Source organism: Armigeres subalbatus, unplaced genomic scaffold (genome assembly GCF_024139115.2).
Source record: "Armigeres subalbatus isolate Guangzhou_Male unplaced genomic scaffold, GZ_Asu_2 Contig859, whole genome shotgun sequence".
Taxonomy (NCBI): Eukaryota; Metazoa; Arthropoda; class Insecta; order Diptera; family Culicidae; genus Armigeres; species Armigeres subalbatus.
Genome location: NW_026943655.1, coordinates 2,410 through 11,815, shown reverse-complemented (window position 1 = coordinate 11,815; position 9,406 = coordinate 2,410). Strand labels below are relative to the sequence as shown.

The window sequence follows — 9,406 nt, the reverse complement described above, 5'->3', positions numbered from 1 at the left end:
CAGTATGACATGCGATACAGCCCAGCCATGTTCCGAAGGCGGATAGGATCGTTTACTAGCAATGGAGATCCGGTGATGCTGCGAGAGGATAGCGCTTCGCCGGATATCAAACCAAATGGTAGTCTACCTAGAAGAAGAAGCCGGGTGCTTTCCGAAGAGGAAGAAGGTAATCTCATGGACTTGCTTCGATCGTCTGATCATGAAAATTGCAGCCGCGAGAGGAAATCTATCCTCATATGGCGGTAGTTTGGAGAGGTTTGGAGCGGTCTTGTGCTCGTCGAGCAAGATCCGATAGTGGCAGCAAAAAGCGGCCTGATCCGCTCAATGAGGAATTCGGAGTGGATCGGGAGCGACCAAGCTCGCTAACACCATTGGCCGAAAGCAAGCCATTGCCAGTAAAAGAAACTAATCTGAGGTTCCATATTTGCTTTGTGTTTTAGTCTATTTCAGCGTTTGACGTAAGTGACTAATAAACAGTACGGATAAACTATTTCAAAACTACCAAATCTAAGAGTGTGGTTTATACTTCAAAATGAGATTTTGGCTACCATGCTAATGGTTTCTGTTCTCCAATGCTAATCGAAATAGAATTTCCAGCGAATGGCGACAAAAGATCGAGTCATGGTTGCAAGCAAACGAAGCCGACGAAAGAACCGAAGAATGGAAGAAGAAACGGAAAATGCTCGCCGTCAACCGGCGATCGTATGAGACTGACAATGAAAGTTGGAACCTGTACCGGAGGAAAAACCCCCGGCGATAACTCCGCCGGAGAATACGGTGGATCAGATGCCATCGAACTACAAACTTGTCCATCCCTACTGACAGCCATCCAGTGCACTTGAGAAGACTGATATCATGGGAATGAAACAGGAGACAATTTTAAGCTAATTTATGAAAGAAAATAAAAACCGTCAAAAAATTACATGGGACTCTTTTGCGAGCCCAGTACAGTCACCTTGACAACCTCGTGGATCTTGAGTCTCACTGAGTACATATATTTTGTTTTTAATACGGCAAAATTAAGTTATGTTTGTATATATCGCAGTGTTTCAACTTGCCCCGATATGTGGGGCAAGTTGAAACAATGCATATAAAAAAATATTTTCAGTAAACAAAATATTTATAAAAAGTTTGGTAAGGTTGCTTATTTTTTATGCATAATATTTGTTCCGAACTATCAAACACCGCAAACGGATTAAAAATTTATCAAAGGATGATTTTTATACAGCACTTCAAATTTCAACTTTGAAAAAACCGTTTCAACTTGCCCCGGTGTACCTTAATTCATTTTAAAATTTTGCTTACAGACCGCGGAACGGAACATCTTGATGCTACAGAACAGCGCTGAAATAACCGGAAACGATGCTACTTTAGTTGGCCAACTTCTTCTGTGAGGACTTCGCCACCTTCAAAATGGAGGAATGTTTCAGGGCATTCAAGTTGTCAAGGGCACCTATAAGCGCCGTATCCAGGTAGAACAAGCACGGGTCCGACGGAAACAAAGGGAGGAATAGCGAGCTCTCAAACGACGGCAATGTATGCTTCGCATTTTTTCGTGTAACCCTATTTGTAACACATTGCGTGATATTTTGTATACCTTCCATAGCAAATAAACTGGAAACTCCAGTATCTGATTCAGATAACAGTGGATCCCTTGCAGTATGACATGCGATACAGCCCAGCCATGTTCCGAAGGCGGATAGGATCGTTCATTAGCAATGGAGATCCGGTGATGCTGCGAGAGGATAGCGCTTCGCCGGATATCAAACCAAATAGTAGTCTACCTAGAAGGAGAAGCCGGGTGCTTTCCGAAGAGGAAGACTTGCTTCGGTCGTCTGGTCATGAAAATTGCAGCCGCGAGTATGGCGGTAGTTTGGGTCGGTCTTGTGCTCGTCGACCAAGATCCGATAGTGGCAGCAAAAAGCGGCCTGAACTGCTCAATGAGGACTTCGGAGCGGATCGGGAGCGACCGAGCTCGCCAACACCATTGGCCGAAAGGAAGCCATTGCCAGTAAAAGAAACTAAGCTAAGGTATACTTTCAGATTTCATATTTTCTTTGTGTTTTAGTCTATTTCAGCGTTTAAAGTAAATGACTAATAAACAGTACGGGTAAACTATTTCAAAACTAACAAATCTAAGAGTGTGGTCTATACTATAGAACCGAAGAATTGAAGAAGAAACGTAAAATGCCCGCCGTCAACCGACGATCGTATGAGACTGACAATGAAAGTGATCGTGGTAGTAAGTTGGAACCTGTATCGGAGGAAAAACCCCCGGCGATAACTCCGCCGGAGAATACGGTGGATCAGATGCCATCGAACTACAAACTTGTCTATCCTGACTGAAAGCCATCCAGTGCACTTGAAAAGACTGATGCCATGAGAATTATGGATGCAATTGCCGGTACGATCAGACATTTTTATTCATTCTGTGTGTTATAAAAATTATTTTGAGCTTTTTAGTGACATTCCACTTCATTTCATAAGACGAACTCGACGAGTCGAGTCAAGTACGAGACACTGAAGACGGCCTTACTGTTGAAGTCGAAATACGTATCTGTCAAGATACAATTAAGTGGTGGAATTCAATGGGATTGTACAAACTAGTCTTATGGCACTCTGTGTGGTTAAAAATTATTTTTTCTTACCACTCTAGGTGCACTACGGTCAGTTCGGGACAAATCGGCATGGCGGAAATCCAGTTAGAACAGCCAAGAGGATCAAGACGTCAGACGATATCGAAGGCAACGATCAAGGAAAAGTACTGGTCCAAGTTCAAACAAGCAGTCGAAACTTGAGGAAGACAAACGAAAATCTGTTATCCAATGGGGATCGACCTCCATCCGATTGGCTGCAAATCTTCATTCGCCGAGGATCGGACAACACTTTACAACCCGAAAGCGCAGTCACTGCACCAAAGCAAAACGAAGAAAACAAGCCATCCATCCAACAATCCATCTACATAAGGCCAACGAATGGTAGCGAGCTGTAGCAAGTACATAAAAGAAGCTGCGGATAAATAATCAATCTACCTACATACAACCGACGGATAATACTTCGCCCACGATTTCATCTATCAACTTATCATGCACCAGCACCAGCGATAATCAGTTACCCCATCAGTTGCACCCCTACCACGAAGAGGTCGTTGAACGCACCACTTCTATGATGAATAGACGAATAATAAGATCGAGATCGATTCCGATAACATTGAAACGCCGCATCCTAACCCGAAGAGCTTTAACCGTGAACATCAAAATGTCAGCGGAAGCAGTTCCTGTTCCTGTCGCTACACGGCGCTAATGAACAGTCTGTCGAGTTGGAACCGAAGACTAGTCTCGCCGAATCCGAAGTATTTGCGAAGTTTTTGCAAATCGATTTTCATCGGCTCGTCGTACACGGCGTTTTAAAAGGCCAATGAATCTGAGTAGTGGCAACGGAACCACCTTGCCAGAATCCCTTCCGGACAATCCACTGAAGGCGGAGACTTATCGAAACTGGTTGCCACAGCAGTAGCGGAGATTGAACCAAGCGAAAACAGAAGAAGGCTCAACTGAATGGTTGGCAAGACAAGTTAAACCATTCCGTAGAAGATAAGGTGAAGGCATCCGATGTAAGGTCTTTGAAAACAGGTCGGAATATGGGCAGGATCAATCAGGAACATGTCCACAAGGCAATAAGAAGTTTTCCGAAAGAAATCCGGGAATTCCTCTTGGAATACCTCCCGGATTTCTTTCGGAAATTGTCCAGACATTTCGTGAGGAATTCCTCCGGGAATGTTTCCATGATTTCTTTCCGGAATTCCCGGAATAATTTCCGAAGGAGTTCCTGGAGGAATTTCTGGAAGAATTCCCGAAGGTATTCCTGGAGAAATTCCCGGAGGAATTCCTGGAAGAATCGCTGGAGAAAAAATTAAGGAATTATTGGAGAAAATTCCGGAGGAATTTATTATATTTTGTATTTACAATAATTAGGAAAGATGACTGATTAATAAAGTCTTCATCCTGTTTAAAAAAAAGTGTTTATTATGGTATATTTTTCCGTATTTGTAAGAAAAATCAACATAATCTATAAAAACTTAAATTAAATTTCAATTAAGAATTTCATAAGGCATACTTACTGTATTTCATAAGGTTGTCTAATGAAACGCATGAGGCAATTTTAAGAGAAACATAAACATCAACTATGGTTCTGATTCATCCATAGTTCATTCAGCATCATAAGGCAACCTTGTGATTTTCAAAGTGTTTCCTTGTGGCTAATTTTCATAAGGCAAGTTAATGAAATCCGGAAGGTTTTTTACGGCAGTGTATTGTTCTTTCTATAAAATGCTCAATTTTGGAGTGAAATGATAGCTTTTCGGTACAATTTTGTAATATGAGAAAGCCAAAAACGCCAGCAAGAGAATCGAAGGGATGAAGCGATAGAGCAGATATACCCTGCTAATAATCGGAAGTTCTGGAGAAGATAAACCTTAACGAACCTGGAAGCACGAGCACAGCACTTAAGATTTGCAGCTCCTGATCTCCGTCAGACCTGTGTGTCGACCCAATTTGTACGCGTGAATGTAATTTTAAAGGCTCCCCCAGACCTAAGCGATTTCATCACCGCCAATTAGTCGCCGCGATTTTATCGTTGGGTCGTTGCAGGCAATGTTCTATTTACGCTTCATACCAATGGCGACAGAATCGATGTCGCCAAGCGATAGAATCGCGTCGCGACTGTCGCGTCGTGTGTGTTTGGGGGAACACTGCATTGTGGCGAAAAAGTGTGCGAAAGATTGTATTGTTTACTTAAATTAATATTACTTTTGGGGTGAATGCGGTATGTTACTATCCAGGATTATTCACAAACTGGCTGCGGAATAAGGCTCTACTGGAAATTTCATACGGTTCTACAGAGGTCTTACATGGGTTTGAAAAAATCCTTCGAAACTTCTAAAGAATTCTTCTGAAAGTTCCATAATTTGCAAAGCATTTCTTCGGGAATTCTGGAGATATTCTAGAGAAATTTTTCGGGAATTTTCATCAATCCTACAGAAATTCTTCAGCAATTTCTCTAAGGATTCCTCCAGGAGCTTTTACAAGAATGTCTTATTAACTTTTCCAGGAAATCTATCTGGAATACCATTAAAAGATTCACCTAGGATTCCTTCAAAAATGTCTTCAGGAATATATTTACAATTTCTTCCAGTGATTTCTCCAATTTCTTCAAAAGTTCGTCCAGGAGAGAGTGCAATTCCTTGTGGAAATACTATGCAGCACAAATCCTGCATTGTGCCTTTCTCAGCCTCAGCCAGTGATTGGAATTATTTTATGCTACGGTCTAGTTTTTGTGTGTTTTCCCTATGCCTATGAGCACCATCGTCTTAGTTTTATGACACAGAAATGTAAAATTGGTGAATCGATATAGAAACCTCGCAATTAATGATTGTGGAAGTGGCTAACGAACACTAAGCTGCGATAACAGAAAATTGCTGCAGAACATGCCTGAAAATCGTAATTTTCGAGGAGCTGATAAAAGAAATTTTCTAAAACTCCATTTAGAAATTTTGGGGAAAGTATTATTCTTTTCTTAGAACTTATGGATAAGGGAAAATGACAATACGACAATGATGAAAAACGGAACAGGACAGGCCCGCGCAGGACAATCTGAAGAACTGAAGTGTGGGCGCAATGCCGTCAATTCCACAGCAGCTATTTTTCATAAAGGTAGCAGATTCAACGGTTTGCTCGTTATTTTTGGTATGAAATAGACGATAACCGTCATAAGGTAAAGGGTTTCAACAACAAGGTGAGCACAAAATATTATTACCATATACTTGGAAGGATCCTTCGCGACCGTTTTTCCTGCTGAATATAAGTATTGCTAATATCCCTTTCCTGTGCACATGTCTTCATACAAGCCTAAACACGTCTTCGGTCAACAAATCAGCCTAATACAGTTCATGAGTCATGTGTCTAGTCCCTCATCGTTCCCTACAAAAGTATTATACGCTTTTTACCTCGATCACACTGAAGAACTGATAATCTTCTTTATGATGTTTATGCTTCATGGCTATAATTTATATATATTAATTTTATATTTTATATAATTTATTGAAGACTCTCATATTATACTGCATTCATGATAATTTGAAAAAAAAGGAAAGTATGCTTTGTTATTAATATATTTTAAACATTTTTTAGATATTATCTTTATTTCATATGTTAACATATTATCTAAATTTAATTCATTCTGACTATTTATTTTTTGCATATATATATATATATATATTTTAAAGTTACTCCTGTGAAGTTTTTCGTCAGTTTTGTGTTTTTTTTTCGGTTTAGTGCACGGCCGAAATACCATTATTTTTTTTAGTTTAACAGGATTTAATTCATTATTATTATTATTTATTCAGACTAAGGCCGAAGTGGCCTGTGCGGTATATAAGAGTCTTCTCCATTCGGCTCGGTCCATGGCTACACGTCGCCAACCACGCAGTCTACGGAGGGTCCGCAAGTCATCTTCCACCTGATCGATCCACCTTGCCCGCTGCGCACCTCGCCTTCTTGTGCCCGTCGGATCGTTGTCGAGAACCATTTTCACCGGGTTACTGTCCGACATTCTGGCTACGTGCCCGGCCCATCGCAGTCGTCCGATTTTCGCGGTGTGAACGATGGATGGTTCTCCCAACAGCTGATGCAATTCGTGGTTCATTCGCCTCCTCCACGTACCGTCCGCCATCTGCACCCCACCATAGATGGTACGCAGCACTTTCCTTTCGAAAACTCCAAGTGCGCGTTGGTCCTCCACGAGCATCGTCCAGGTCTCGTGTCCGTAGAGGACTACCGGTCTAATTAGCGTTTTGTAGATTGTCAGTTTGGTACGGCGGCGAACTCTATTCGATCGGAGCGTCTTGCGGAGTCCAAAGTACGTACGATTTCCAGCCACTATGCGTCTCGAATTTCTCTGCTGGTGTCATTTTCGGCAGTCACCAGTGAGCCCAAGTACACAAATTCTTCTACCACCTCGATTTCGTCACCACCGATGCAAACTCGCGGTGGGTGGCTCACATTGTCTTCTCTTGAACCTCTTCCTATCATGTACTTCGTCTTCGACGTGTTGATGACTAGTCCGATCCGCTTAGCTTCCCTCTTCAGTCTGATGTAGGCTTCCTCCATCTTCTCAAAGTTACGTGCCATAATATCTATGTCGTCGGCGAAACCAAATAGCTGGACGGACTTATTGAAAATTGTACCACTCGTGTTAATCCCTGCTCTTCGTATTACCCCTTCCAAAGCGATGTTGAATAGCAAACACGAAAGACCATCACCTTGCCGTTACCCTCTGCGGGTTTCGAAGGTACTCGAGAATGCCCTGAAATTCGAACTACGCACAAAACCCAATTCATCGTCGCTTTGATAAACCGTATCAGTTTATCCGGTAATCCGTTTACGTGCATTAAATTCCATAGCTGGTCCTGATCGATTGTATCATATGAGGCTTTGAAGTCTATGAATAGATTATGCGTGGGCACGTTGTATTCGCGGCATTACTGCAGTATTTGGCGAATGGCAAACACCTGGTCCATAGTAGAACGTTCGCCCATAGAACCCGACTGGTAGTCCACAAAATCTCTTGCAATTGGTGCTAGTCGACGGCATAAAATTTGGGAGAGTACCTTGTAGGCGGCGTTCAGCAATGTGATTGCGCGGTAGTTGCTACAATCCAGCTTATCGCCCTTTTGTAGATGGGACACACGACACCTTCCATCCACTCCTGCGGCAAAACTTCCTCCTCCCAAATCTTGGTAATGACCCAGTGCAGCGCTCTAGCCAGTGCCTCACCACCGTGTTTAAATAGCTCTCCTGGTAGTTGGTCAACCCCAGGGCTTTGTTGTTCTTCAGCCGGCCAATCTCCTCCTGGATTTCCTGGAGATCCGGAGCCGGTAAAATTCTATCCTGCGCGCGTTCTCCCAGGTCCATCACCATACCGCCATCTTCGTCTGCCACATCGCCATTCAGGTGTTCTTCGTAGTGCTGCCGCCACCTTTGGATCACCTCACGCTCGTTCGTAAGAAGGTTCCCGTTTATGTCCTTACACATATCAGGCTGTGGCACGTGACCCTTACGTGAACGGTTTAACTTCTCATAGAACTTTCGTGTGTTATTAGCGCGGTACAGTTGCTCCGTTCCTTCACGGTCTCGATCTTCCTGCTTCCTTCCCGGAAAATCGAGTTTTGTCTGTTCCGCGCCTGTTTATATCGTGCTTCGTTCGCCCTCGTGCGGTGTTGCAGCAATCTCGCCCATGCTACATTCTTCTCTTCCACTAACTGCTCACATTCGCCGTCATACCAGTCGTTTCTCTGATCCGGGAGCACCGTGCCAAGTGCAGCGGTTGCGGTGCTACCAATGGCGGATCGGATATCTCTCCAGCCATCTTCAAGAGATGCTGCGCCTAGCTGCTCTTCCGTTGGAAGTGCCACTTCCAGCTGCTGCGCGTATTCTTGGGCTAGTCTACCGTCTTGTAGCCGCCCAATGTTAAGCCGCGGCGTTCGACTTCGACGCGTGTTGTATACCGTCGAGAGTTTTGAGCGCAGGCATACTGCAACGAGGTAGTGGTCGGATTCAATATTCGCACTGCGGTAAGTGCGGACGTTCATGATGTCGGAGAAGAATTTATCGTCGATTAGAACGTGGTCGATTTGGTTTTCCGTTTCTTGGTTAGGTGATCTCCATGTGGCCTTGTGGATATTTTTGCGGGGAAAGAAGGTGCTTCGGACTACCATTCCGCGGGAGGCTGCGAAGTTTATGCATCGTTGGCCGTTGTCATTCGATACGGTGTGCAGACAATCACGCGTTGGCGCATCTTACCCAGCACTATGAAGCCGGTTCCCAGCTCGTTGGTCGTGCCACAGCTTCGGTAGAAGGTAGCCGTTTGATGCCCGCTTTTCCACACTTTCTGTCCTGTCCAGCAAATCTCCTGCAGCGCCACGACGTCGAAGTTGCGGGGATGTAATTCATCGTAGATCATCCTGTCGCAACCTGCGAAACCTAGCGACTTGCAATTCCATGTTCCAAGCTTCCAATCGTGATCCTGTATTCGTCGCCCAGGTCTTTGCCGATTATATCGAGTCGCATTATCTCTTATATTGTTCGTAATGATTGGTTTTCTAGGCGGCTTATTGGGCCTGCGCAAACCTCCTGTCTCGTCGGAGGGCCGTCGTGTCAGGGCTGTTTAGCGTCCCACCTAACACCAGGACTTGGGCTTGTGCGCTTTGAGCGGCACACGGTCGCTTTGGTGGGGCCTACTTGCGGAGACATGCAGCTTTTTATAGAGGTTTAACAGGGCCCACTGTCAAACCCCACCACATCCTAGGCAAGCCCCACAACTCGCAGATAGCCTGGGGAGGGATCGTCAA

At 44.0% G+C, this 9,406-nt stretch overlaps 1 pseudogene; it reads left to right on the top strand.

The window, feature by feature from the left end:
- The first annotated feature begins 9 nt into the window (after window positions 1–9).
- Window positions 10–3,683, top strand: LOC134204759 (uncharacterized; annotated as a pseudogene).
- Window positions 3,684–9,406: the final 5,723 nt, after the last annotated feature.